Below are 12194 nucleotides of genomic sequence, written 5' to 3'. Positions count from 1 at the left end.
CTTAGGTCGTGGGGGACAGGGGACCTGGTGGCTCCAGCTGGCCATGTGGCCCACTCTGAGTCCTGTTCGCTCACTGGAGGATGGGGGTGGGTGACAGCCAGGCCCAGCCCCTGGTGGAGTCTGAGTGCCAGCTGTGGCCCACAGAGCTTGATAAAGGGGCCTTGGGGTGAGAGGTGGGTACAGTGAGAGGCCACCAGGCCACGTCCTCGCCCTCCTGCCCTCCACCTTTGTTCTCTGTCTCATGTGGGGGTGTCCATGGACGAGCCCCCTTCCAGGACAGGCCAGGAGGACCGTGAGCAGTGAGGCCATGTGGCTGGGGAGCCAACTTGGTGCCTCCCTGTCCCTCAGGCCAGGAGCTCTCCCTCGTTCCTGCTGCTGCTGCTGCCTGCAGCTGGGCCTGAGCCAGGGAGGCCATCCTGGGGCCTAGGGGCAGGCTTGAGGTGGGGACGTGGCATCCGCAGCCCTGGCCGGCCTTGTCTGTGGGAGGCCTGACTGGGGCTGACTCATCGGGAGCTGGGAGCTGAGCGGAGCAGGCCCAGCTGTCTGGGGAGTCCGGGCTTATCCCTGCGTTATGACGAAATCACAGCGCGGAAGCCCAGGAGGGGGCCGCATTCGCAGCGGAAAAGCTGTCGTGGGCCGCAGGCCGGGCATGGAGGGGAGAGGCCCTGGCCGCCCACATGTCCGACCCATGCTGCCTGCCTTAGGGTGGCCCACCACCCTCGCTTGCCCAGGACTGAGGAGCTTCCCAGGACTCAAGCCTTTCAGCTCTGGCGGTGGTAGAGTTTTGAGCAAAACTGGACAGTTGTCACTCTAGTGGGGGCTGCATGGCTGGACCTTTCCTCTTGATACAATGGCCTGGCATGGGGAAACTGAGGCTCACAGAAATTAAGACACAGGCCCAGGGTCCTGAAGCTCCTGGGACCAGTGCCTGGAGTTTTCAGAGTGTGGCCTGGCACTGTTTCTGCTGAGAGACGAGGTGGCCTGGGGTGGCAATGGTGGCACAAGGCAGTGAGCTCTACCCTCTCCACAATTAGTGGTGCTCCTTCCTGTTCAGCCGGAGGCGGCTTCCGGAACGCTCCCCTCCGGCACCCAGCCTGCATTCCAGAACTGGTGGGCTCTGTGGCAACTGGGCCAGACCAGGGCGTTTAGAGCCCCTCATCCTTCAGGTCTACTGGCACCCCACTTCTCTACACTGAGCAGCCAACGCCCGGCCTCACAGCCTGGTCCTTTTCACACCCAGACACATCTGTCGGCCCCTTTCCCCTGTGCCTTCAGACAGGCGCTGATCTGACCTACCAGCTCATGCCAAGGAACCAGCTTCCTTCAACTGCCTTCCCTGCCTCGGTTTCCCATCACTGCAAGTGGGGAGAGGCACCTTTCGCACTAGACTCTGTGACGTTGCCATTTTTCAGACCCCACCAGCCAGTGCCCTGGGCGCCTCCCACGCCTGCCCACAACTGCCGGGAGCCTCAGCCCAGGCCTCATCCCGGCTGACCAGCTGCGCTAGGAAGGGTAGCCGGGCCCCCTGGCTGTATCCCCTGCTGAACCATGGGCTGGGTCTCTCCCGCTCCTCCTATCGGGGGCAGAAGTTAATGAGCACAGGCACTGGAGTCAGACAGTCTCGGGTTCAAATCCTGGCTCTGCTGTCCCCACATCAGTACAGCAGGAATACCACTGACTCCCTGCTGGGAAAATCCAGCAGCAGCCGCCATTCACTGGCCGCCAGCACCGGCGTGCCGGAGGCGCACCAGGCACAGCTGGTTCCTCACTCACTCGGCCTCTGGATAGCTGCAGGGAGACAAGGTCATTATCTTCATCTTCTCCATTTACAAATGAGGAAACTGAGGACCAGGGAAGGTGGGTGAAGGCCAAGTTCCCCCAGCCAGTGAGAAGGACCTCGTCTCCGGGTTTGTGAAAGGGGAAAGTTGTAACTGCCACTGAGGACTGAAGAAATGATGCTGCCCTCCCTCCAGGCATGCCCCCCACCCCCCCAGGAAGCAATCCTATCTGCCCCTCGCTGCAGAGATTGCAACTGATTTGTTTTTTTGTGATGACGGTAGGTTTTTGTTTTTTTGAGACACAGTCTTGCTCTGTCATCCAGGCTCAAGTGCAGTGGCACAATCTTGGCTCACTGCAACCTCCTCCTCCCGGGTTCAAGCGATTCTCCTGCCTCAGCCTCTCGAGTAGCTGGGATTACAGGTGCGCACCACCACACCCAGCTAATTTTTGAATTTTTAGTAGAGATGGGTTTCGCCATGTTGGCCAGGCAGGTCTTGAACTCTTGACCTCAGGTACTCTGCCTGCCTTGGCCTCCCAAAGTGCTGGGATGACAGGTGTGAGCCATCACGCCCAGCCAGTTTTGTTTTGTTTTGTGATCTTCATTCTTAAATGATTTCGTTTTTTCCAATTTGTGATGCACATAAATGCAATCAGGCATTTTTTAAAATTCTGTCCTGGGTCACGGTCCTTGTGCCACCTCTCTCACTGTAGCTGGTCCCTCGGCCAGAGGCAACCTCATGCAAGATGCTATGTTGGCAAATGAGATGCTCTTTGAGCCCTCGGAGGGCATAGGTGGCCTGGCCATGTGGATAGGGTGGGTGCGTGTCCCCTGTGTGACCAGGCCGTGTGGATAGGGTGGGTACGGGTCCCCTGTGTGGCCAGGCCGTGTGGATAGGGTGGGTGCGGGTCCCCTGTGTTGTTGCAGGGACTGTCATTGGTTCTTGTGCGTTGTTATGTAATGTTTCATTCTCTGACTATTCTGCAATTCACCTGCATTGCTTCCGTCCAGGGATCCTGTGAATAAAATGGCGCAGATGTGCTTGCACCGATTTCCTGCTGAGAGTTCATGAGCGTCTCAAGGATTTGGTGAGTTGTAAGATTTCCACACATTCAAAGGTGGGAGACAATTCCAAATTGCTTTCCAGAGTGGGTTTTTACAAATGGACACCCACATCTGCAGCTAATGAGCATTCCTGTTGCTCTGAAACCTCACCGATAATTGGCATCTCCATTTTTTGACAATCTGGTGGGTAATCAATACTATATTGTGGTTTTAACTTAAATTTTCTTCATATGGATGTGCTAGAGTTCTTTGGCATATGTTTACTGGCTACTGCAGGTTCATTGTCTGAAAGTCAATTTTTTTGGCCTGTTTCTGTATTGCAATGTTTGCCTTTTAAAAATACTGATTTATAGGAGTTCTTTATGTATCCTGGATTTGCACCCTTGACTTGGTTCTGGGCTTCCAGCTTTTTCCCACTCCCTGGCTTGTCTTTTCCCTTTCTTTAGCATGTCTTTTGCTGAACAGGGACATTTATCTTCTTTCTGTTTATGGTTCGTGACCTTGGTCCCTCGTTTGGGAAATCCTTCTGTGCTCTGAGGAATGGTTTCCCAAGTCGGTTTCCTTTTTTTTTTTTTTTTTTTTTTTTTGAGACGGAGTCTCGCTGTGTCTCCCAGGCTGGAGTGCAGTGGCGTGATCTCGGCTCACTGCAAACTCCGCCTCCTGGGTTCACGCCATTCTCCCGCCTCAGCCTCCCAGTAGCTGAGACTACAGGCGCCCGCAACCACGCCCGGCTAGTTTTTTGTATTTTTAGTAGAGACGGGGTTTCACCATGTTAGCCAGGATAGTCTCAATCTCCTGACCTCGTGATCCACCCGCCTCGGCCTCCCAAAGTGCTGGGATTACAGGCTTGAGCCACCGCGCCCGGCCCCAAGTCGGTTTCTTAAAGCTGTAGAATTGCGTTTGCCATGTTTAGGTCTTTGTTTCACTGGAATTGGTTTTTGTGTGCAATGTAAGGTCAAGTGTCAATTTCATTTCCCCCCCATGTGGGTGGGTATTCAGTTGTCCCTGAATCGTTGATTGAATTAATTTATCTCTTCCCCACTGATCTCAAATGGCATCTCTGTGAAACACATCTTTTTTTTTTTTTTTTTTAATACTTTAAGTTCTAGGGTACATGTGGACAACGTGCAGGTTTGTTACATATGTATACATGTGCCATGTTGGTTTGCTGCACCCATTAGCCCATCATTTACATCAGGTATTTCTCCTAATGCTATCCCTCCCCACTCCCCACACCCCATGGCAGGCCCCGGTGTGTGATGTTCCCCGCCCTGTGTCCAAGTGTTCTCATTGTTCTATTCCCACCTATGAGTGAGAACATGTGGTGTTTGGTTTTCTGTGCTTGCGATAGTTTGCTCAGAATGATGGTTTCCAGCTTCATCCATGTCCCTACAAAGGACATGAATTCATCCTTTTTTATGACTGCATAGTATTCCATGGTGTATATGTGCCACATTTTCTTAATCCAGTCTATCACTGTTGGACATTTGGGTTGGTTCCAAGTCTTTGCTATTGTGAATAGTGCCACAATAAACATACGTGTGCATGTGTCTTTATAGCAGCATGATTTATAATCCTTTGGGTATATACCCAGTATTGGGATGGCTGGGTCTAATGGTATTTCTAGTTCTAGATCCTTGAGGAATCGCCACACCGTCTTCCACAATGGTTGAACTAGCTTCCACTCCCACCAACTGTGTAAAAGTTTTCTGATTTCTCCACATCCTCTCCAGCACCTGTTGTTTCTTGACTTTTTAATGATCGCCATTCTAACTGGTGTGAGAGGGTGTCTCATTGTGGTTTTGATTTGCATTTCTCTGATGACCAGTGATGGTGAACATTTTTTCGTGTGTCTGTTGGCTGCATAAATGTCTTATTTTGAGAAGTGTCTGTTCATATCCTTTGCCCACTTGATGCAGTTGTTTGGTTTTTTCTTATAAATGTGTTTGGGTTCTTTGTAGATTCTGGATATTAGCCCTTTGTCAGATGGATAGATTGCCACAATTTTCTCCCATTCTGTAGGTTGCCTGTTCACTCTGATGGTAGTTTCTTTTGCTGTGCAGAAGCTGTTTAGTTTAATTAGATCCCATTTGTCTATTTTGGCTTTTGTTGCCATTGCTTTTGGTGTTTTAGTCATGAAGTCCTCGCCCATGCCTGTGTCCTGAATGGTATTGCCTAGGTTTTCTTCTCGGGTTTTTATGGTTTTAGGTCTAACATTTAAGTCTTTAATCCATCTTGAATTAATTTTTGTATAAGGTGTAAGGAAGGGATCCAGTTTCAGCTTTCTACATATGGCTAGCCAGTTTTCCCAGCACCATTTATTAAATAGGTAATCCTTTCCCCATTTCTTGTTTTTGTCAGGTTTGTCAAAGATCAGATGGTTGTAGATGTGTGATATTATTTCTGAGGGCTCTGTTATGTTCCATTGGTCTATATCTCTGTTTTGGTACCAGTACCATGCTGTTTTGGTTACTATAGCCTTGTAGTATAGTTTGAAGTCAGGTAGTGCGATGCCTCCAGCTTTGTTCTTTTTGCTTAGGATTGTCTTGGCAATGCGGGCTCTTTTTTGGTTCCATATGAACTTTAAAGTAGTTTTTTTCCAATTTTGTGAAGAAAGTCGTTAGCTTGATGGGGATGGCATTGAATCTACAAATTACCTTGGGCAGTAAGGCCATTTTCACGATATTGATTCTTCCTATCCATGAGCATGGAATGTTCTTCCATTTGTTTGTGTCCTCTTTTATTTCGTTGAGCAGTGGTTTGTATTTCTCCTTGAAGAGGTCCTTCACATCCCTTGTAAGTTGGATTCCTAGGTATTTTATTCTCTTTGAAGCAATTGCGAATGGGAGTTCACTCATGATTTGGCTCTCTGTTTGTCTGTTATTGGTGAATAGGAAGGCTTGTGATTTTTGCACATTGATTTTGTATCTTGAGACTTTGCTGAAGTTGCTGATCAGCTTAAGGAGATTTTGGGCTGAGACGATGGGGTTTTCTAAATATACAATCATGTCATCTGCGAATGGGGACAATTTGACTTCCTCTTTTCCTAATTGAATACACTTTATTTCTTTCTCTTGCCTGATTGCCCTGGCCAGAACTTCCAACACTATGTTGAATAGGAGTGGTGAGAGAGGGCATCCCTGTCTTGTGCCAGTTTTCAAAGGGAGTGCTTCCAGTTTTTGCCCATTCAGTATGATATTGGCTGTGGGTTTGTCATAAATAACTCTTATTATTTTGAGATACGTCCCATCAATACCTAGTTTATTGACAGTTTTTAGCATGAAGTGCTATTGAATTTTGTCAAAGGCCTTTTCTGCATCTTTTGAGATAATCATGTGGTTTTTGTCTTTGGTTCTGTTTATGTGATGGATGATTATGTTTATTGATTTGCATATGTTGAACCAGCCTTTCTTCGCAGCGATGAAACCAACTTGATAATGGTGGATAAGCTTTTTGATGTGCTGCTGGATTTGGTTTGCCAGTATTTTATTGAGGATTTTCACATCGATATTCATCAGGGATATTGGTCTAAAATTCTCTTTTTTTGTTGTGTCTCTGCCAGGCTTTGGTATCAGGATGATGCTGGCATCATAAAATGAGTTAGGGAGGATTCCCTTTTTTTCTATTGATTGGAACAGTTTCAGAAGGAATGGTACCAGCTCCTCTTTGTACCTGTGGTAGAACTCAGCTGTGAATCCATCTAAGTGTCCGTGTGTCTGGGTCTCTTTCTGAGCCTTTGATTTTATTCTCCTGGAGATTTATCTGCTCTTGTTCCAATTTCACACTGTCATGATCATTACAGCCTGATTAGAAATCTTGACAATAAGGGACAGTTCTTTACCTTGCTTTCCTTCAAGAATATCTTGGCTATAACTGGCCCTTTGCAATTAAACATGAACTTTAAAATCACTTTACCAGTTCCACAGATGACAATTCTCTTGGGATTTTGAGTCCAATGAATTTGAATCTGTAGCCCACTTTGGGGACAGTTGACATATTTACAATACTGAATCTTCCAATCCATTAACGTGTTATATCACTTATTTATATATTCTGTAATATGTCTCCAAGTCTCATTATATTCTCCAAATATACATTATTTTCTTCATAAATGTCTTTCAGTAGATATATTCATAGGAAGTTCATATTTTTTTATATTATTAGTATTCTCTTTCTTCATTTATAAATATTTGTTGCTATCATGTAGAAATTTATCTCTAATTTGTGCATGAATTTTTGAATTTGGCAACTTTGCCAAACTTTCCGTCTATTGGCATATCTCCACATTCATATGGCTCTTCTATGTACATAATCATATCATCAACAAATGGTGACTGTTTGGTTTTTTCTTTTCAATGCCGGTAGCTTTTATGCCCCTGTCTTCCTGTCCTGGCTAGGACTTCTAGTACAATATGGAATAGAGGTGGTGAGACCGGACATATTGTCTTATGCCCTATTTCAAAGGATAGCTTTAAAGTTTCACTATCAAATGTGATTTTACAGTTGGTGTTTTTCACACACTTTTTATCAGGTTAAAGAAGTTTTCTTTTATAAAGAAGTTAACTATTTGTTTATCAGGTTAAAGATGTTTCCTTCTATTTTCGTCACTGAAAAACGGTTTTAAATCCTGAATGTATCCTGAATTCAAATATCTTCTTCCGTCTTCACTGAGATGAGCCTATGACTTTTAAATCTTTAATCTGTTAATGTAGTATGTCGTATTAATTTTTTTGAATGTTCAATCATTTAGCCTTGCATTCCTTAGATAAACAACTTGTCCATGGTGTGTTACTCTGCATATGTGGTTGGTTTAGTTTGCTAATATTGTGTTTGCATTTATGTTCATGAGTGAGGCTGGCCCATGATGGTCATTTCCCATGCTGTCCTTGTCAGGCTTGGGGGTAGTAGAATAATTCCTTCTTTTCTATTATCTGTGAGTGATGAGAATTTTTTTTTTTTTGAGACAGAGTCTCACTCTGTTGCCCAGGCTGGAGTGCTGTGGTGCGGTCTTGGCTCACTGCCTCCCGGGTTCAAGCAATTTGCCTGCCTCTGCCTCCTGAGTACCTGGGATTACAGGCATGCGCCACCACGTCTGGCTAATTTTTTGTATTTTTAGTACAGATGGTGTTTCACCATGTTGGACAGGCTGATCTCAAACTCCTGACCTCGTGATTCACCTGCCTCGGCCTCCCAAAGTGCTAGGATTATAGGTGTGAGCCACCGCACCCGGCAGAGTGATGAGAATTTACTGATGAATTGTTCTTGGCCTGAGGTTTTATTTGTGGGAAGATTTTGAACTAGTGATTCAGTTTCTTGAGTGGTGATAGGACCATGTAGGGGTTTTATTCTTGAGTCTGTGATATTTTTCTAGGGACATGTTTATTTTGTCAAATTGTAATATTTATTAGTGAAAGTTTTATAATGTCCTCTTATTATAACATTGTTGTATCATAATATGTGTAGTGATTTTCTTTTTTCATTCCCAATATTAGTAATTTGTAACTTTTCTAATTTTTTTATCTTTTTTTTTTTGAGATGGAGTCTCGCTCTGTCACCCAGGCTGGAGTGCAGTGGCATGATCGTGACTCATTGCAAGCTCCGCCTCACAGGTTCACACCATTCTCCTGCCTCAGCCTCCCGAGTAGCTGGGATTACAGGCGCCCGCCACCATGCCTGGCTAATTTTTTGTATTTTTTAGTAGAGATGGGGTTTCGCCATGTTAGGCAGGATGGTCTCGATCTCCTGACCTCATGATCCGCCTACCTCGGCCTCCCAAAGTGCTGGGATTACAGGCGTGAGCCACCGCGCCCGGCCTATTATTTATTATCCTTAAGAAAATGACTTTGATTTTTTTATTCTCTCTACTTTATAGTTTTCTATTTCATTAAGTTCTTTTTATTTAATTCACTCACTTATTCATTATTTTATTTTTTCTTCTACTTTCTTGGAATTATTTTGCTGTGTTTTCTTCTTGAGATCTGGATTTAGCTGAGTAATTGTCAACCTGTCTTTTTTTCTAGTATAATCACTTATGACTCTAAGTGTCTTTAATGTATTGCTTTATGTAGCATTTTGCATTCATAACATTCATGAATTTTTAGTATTCAGTAAAGGCATTTTCTAATTTTTGTTAAATTTTGCTTTGACAATAGGTTATTTAGAAGTGTTCATTAGTTTTTAAACATATGAGGATTGTCTAATCATCTTGCACTGTGGTAAGAAAATATTTGTGTGCTATTTTAATTCTTTGAGGTTGTTTGAGGTCCACGTAGGCCTCAGGATATAGTCCCCTTTCCTCAGGGTTCCATGCCTGCTTCAGATGGGTTTGTGAGTGCGGTTTCCTGCGAACGGAACCGAGTCGCTCATTGCTTTGCTCACCTCTTCTCTGCCTACCCGACGCCTCTCAAAGTCTCCCTCTGGGACTGCGGGTTTGCTGGTTTCTTCTTGGAGGTTTTTGATTTTTGCCTTTAACTTTCAGGCTGTGTTTTAAGTCTGTGCAGACTGCTTTTATTTTCTTTTTCTGGTGAATTGAACTTTTCACGAGGCAACGATTCCTGGTGGTGCATTTTGTCTGCAGATACTCTGTCTGGCTTCCTCTGGTTTGCCGTTGCATCTTCTTTATCTGTTTACTTCCAACCTCTGCAGATCTTTATGTTTTGAGCATTTTCTGTAAACACCACAAGGTTTGATTTCTCCCCCTAGTCTGTCGGCCTTTGTCTTTCCATTGCAGTGTTTAGTCTCTTTAAATTTAATATGATTGCTTATATTTAGGTTCCAATAGACTACTTTTTTCTATTTTTAGCTGTTGCATGTTTCTTTTTCTCTTCTATATTGTCTTCTTTGGGATTTAAGTATTTTTTAATTTCTATTTTTTAAAATTTATTTATTTTTAATAATTTTTAAATTATTTTATTTATTTAATTTAATTATTTAATTTCTATTAGTGTATGAGTTCTGTACGATTGCTGGTCTTTTTGTGGTTTATCTAGTAGTTGCGATATGCATCTTTAGCTTCTGTGAGTTTTCCACAGAAAACTGTAATAAATCGACTAATCGTGGGCCTAACACAAAGAAAGTTTCTTCTGTCGCAGTTCTGGAGGCCAGAACTCTAAAGCCAAGGTGTTAGCAGGGCCGCAGTCCCTCTGGAGGGTCTAGGGAAGCCTCCTCCAGCTTCTGGTGGCTTCAAGCATTCCCTGGCTTGTGGTTGCATCCCTCCAACCTCTGCTTCCATCTTCATGTGGCCTCTTCTCTGTGTCTCTCCGTGTCCTCTTCTCTTCCTCTAAAGGCTCAAGTCATTGGATTTAGGGGCCTACCCTAATTCAGTATGATGTTACCTTGATCCTTAACCATGTGCATCTGCAAAGACCCAGTTTCTAATTTAGGTCTTATTCTGAGGTTCTGGGTGGACGTGAACTTTGGGGGACCCTACGCACTGCATTATACTTACCAAGACACAGAGTTAATCAATACCCAGACAGCACAGGAATCCCACACGGAACCCTGGGGCTCCACATGTACTCCTCGCTGATTTCTAGGTATTTCAATTCTGTCCTGTTCTGTTGTAACCCACAGGCTTTATTCGTTTTTGCAGCCAGAGCTCCTTTCGACTGATCCACTTCTGCCGGGATCCATGCCTGCCTTATCCCCCTCCACTCAGTTCTTCCACCTAGAATGGCCCATGTTTCTTGGGCCTGGAATTTATCCTTTAGGCTTTTGGTTGGAGACACTCTGTGTTGAACTCTCTCGGGTTTTGATTTTCTGAAAATGTCTTTATTCTGCCCTGTTTCTCGGAGGGCATTTCAGTGGGGTTTTCTTTGGGCTCATCGAAGACGCCATGTCATGGGCTTCCGGTTTTCACTCCTGTGTGTGACAAGGCAGATGTCAGCCTGCCTCTCAGGCAGGTGATTGTCTCCGTCTCTGGCTGCTTTGAAGATGTTTCTCTTTGTTTGTGCAGTTTCACTAAGATCACACCTGTAATCCCAGCACTTTGGGAGGCCAAGGCGGGTGCTTTTTATTAAGTGTGGATGACTTTTTATTAATTCTACCTGGGCCCATTGGGCTTTTTTACATCTGCGGTTGTGTCCCATCAGTTCTGTGACATCCCCAGGCGTTATCTCTTCAAATATCATGCTGCTCCCATCGCCCCTTCTTACCTTCTGCAACCTGATGAGATGACACGAGAGCTTCTCACATTCTTCCTCGTGCCTCCAAACTTCTCAGATCCCCATCCTCTTGCCTCACTGTGCAGCATTCCCTGAATTTCTTCTAACCTAACCTGTCTTTACTTATTTTTCATTTTTATTTTTATTTTTTGAGACAGAGCTTTGCTCTTGTCACCCAGGCTGGAGTGCAGTGGCGCGTTGTTGGCTCACTGCAACCTCCGCCCTCTGGGTTCAAGTGATTCTCCTGCTTCAGCCTCCTGAGTAGCTGGGACTACAGGTGCACGCCACCACGCTAGGCTAATTTTTGTATTTTTAGTAGAGACAGGGTTTCATCATGTTGGCCAGGCTGGTCTCAAACTCCTGACCTCAGATGATGCACCCACCTTGGCCTCCCAAAGTGCTGGGATTACAGGCGTGAGCCACCACGCCCGGCCCTAACCTATCTTTAGTTTATCAATTATTCTTCAGTTGAATTGAACATACTATGAAAATAAAAATTCAATATATAATCTTGGTTATATTTTTACCTTAGTTTTCTACTCCTTTTTCACCAAGTTAGTTCCTGTTTCTGGCTTTCTGCTTACCATTTTCAGTTTGGCTTTTCTTTAAGCTCAATAAAAGCAGGTTGTTTTATGATATGTGCCTGATTTCTTTAGTATTTGAAGTCTGCGTGTCTGTTTCTGCTCTCTGTTTTCTCTCTGGTCTCTCACTTATTGGATTTTGTTCCCCTTTGTCCTTGTACTGAGACCTGCCTGTGTTCTTTAGTATGTAATATGTGGAGGTTCTTGGAGGCCTAGGATGAAGGTGAATTTTCCTGGAAGGGATTTGTGTTTGGTTCTTCTGGACCACCGCAGATCCAGGGTTACCTACTCCAAACTCATCGATGGACGCATCTTTAATTTGCCAAGAGATGGGGGCTTGTGCTGCAATGCTGGCTTGTGGTTGCCATTTTCAGTGACATGCCCACCCCAGCCCCACCCTGAGCTTAGCACCAAGGCAGCGTTTCTGGTGGTCTCCTGAGGTGGACCACGGGTGGGTTTGTTTCTGGCTAACCTACATCTGAGGGGTGTGCTCCTTGTGCCCCGGCTCTGCGAGCAAGGCCTCCCGCCGGCCTCCTCCTCAAGCGGGCCCTGGGCTTGGCTCTGTGCCTTGCATACGGCCTCTGAGTCCATTTGGTTCTGCCATAGGCT

The 12194-nt window shown here is 45.3% G+C and overlaps 1 long non-coding RNA gene across 1 annotated transcript in view; it reads left to right on the top strand.

Moving 5' to 3' along the window:
* Positions 1 to 2788: 2788 nt before the first annotated feature.
* Positions 2789 to 12194, top strand: part of LOC135967323 (uncharacterized) — a 43596-nt gene continuing 34190 nt past the window's right edge. The window contains exon 1 of the long non-coding RNA XR_010581335.2: positions 2789 to 2865. This is a non-coding gene — a long non-coding RNA (uncharacterized lncRNA). The remainder of the gene's footprint in view (positions 2866 to 12194) is intronic.

This window comes from Macaca fascicularis, chromosome 15 (assembly GCF_037993035.2).
Source record: "Macaca fascicularis isolate 582-1 chromosome 15, T2T-MFA8v1.1".
Classification (NCBI taxonomy): domain Eukaryota; kingdom Metazoa; phylum Chordata; class Mammalia; order Primates; family Cercopithecidae; genus Macaca; species Macaca fascicularis.
The sequence above is the reverse complement of the archived record's forward strand: the minus strand, read 5'-3'. Positions and strand labels throughout refer to the sequence as shown.